This window comes from Otolemur garnettii, unplaced genomic scaffold (assembly GCF_000181295.1).
Source record: "Otolemur garnettii isolate 467f Iridium unplaced genomic scaffold, OtoGar3 scaffold00233, whole genome shotgun sequence".
Taxonomy (NCBI): domain Eukaryota; kingdom Metazoa; phylum Chordata; class Mammalia; order Primates; family Galagidae; genus Otolemur; species Otolemur garnettii.
In genome coordinates, this window is record NW_003852628.1 from 367,984 (window position 1) to 369,015 (window position 1,032).

Genomic DNA, 1,032 nt, shown 5'->3' on the forward strand with positions numbered 1-1,032 from the left:
AAAAAAAAAAAAAAAAATCACATCTGCAAAGTCCCGTTTGTCATATAAGTAACATTCACAGGTTCTAGGATTAGGTTGCGAACACATTTGGGAGGCCATTACTGGTAACTGAATAAACTGAGAGTAAAGCACTTCATACATTCCTATCAGTTCTTCTCCTGGGGGCTGGATGAGGTCATAAGCTTAGTGCCAGATCACACAGCGTAGCAAGAGCCAGGTCCTAGGGTCAAGGGAGTCCATGCTGGTGCTTTTCCAGGGTCAGGAAAGTACAGGCTCCACCCCTTGACAACATTATGTGTCTGTCTGTCCTTGTCTCCTGGGTCAAAGTAAGTGTCAGGGTCAGGGTCCTGGGTTCAGCAAAAGTTTTGCTTAACAATGCAAGAATAGTGCTACCTGATGGTGGAAAGTCATGCCCAGGCTGAGATAAGTGAACACAGACACTTTCTTCCCAGTTTCATCAACTATGGACTGAGCCTGCCAGAGGCTGGGCATGTGCGGGCTCACAGTGGCAATGGAGACAGAGGGGAGCCCATCAGTCAAACGGGACTCACTCTCTCTGGGACTCAGAGTCTAAAGAGGAAAACAGAGGCATAGGAATGGCAAGACAGTGTCAGAGAAATTTTCTGCACTCTGAAGCCAGCCAGAGGAAGGGAGCAAACTGCCCAGCACTAACTAGTCAGAGGGATCAGAGACCAAGAGGCCCTGACCGCTCCACATGCCAGGTCTTTGGCTCTCTTTCCACCTTACCTCCTTCCTGTGAGTCTCCCCGCTCTGTATCTCTCGCCCCTCCTTCTGTTTCTCCCATTGCTTCCATCTGTTGCTGTCATAGAAGGGGTGGTGAAGAAGGAGGGAACACTGGCAGCAGACACTGAACATCTGCAGGACTTGCAGAGTTGTGGGCAAGGGCAGGCACCAACACACAAGCACAAACAACCTGCACACATAGACGCACCCGGTTTGTTTATGTGTTAAATTGGGTTACAGTTTGCCGTCGTACAAAGGCAGTGGTAGGCCCAATTTGATTTCATTGAA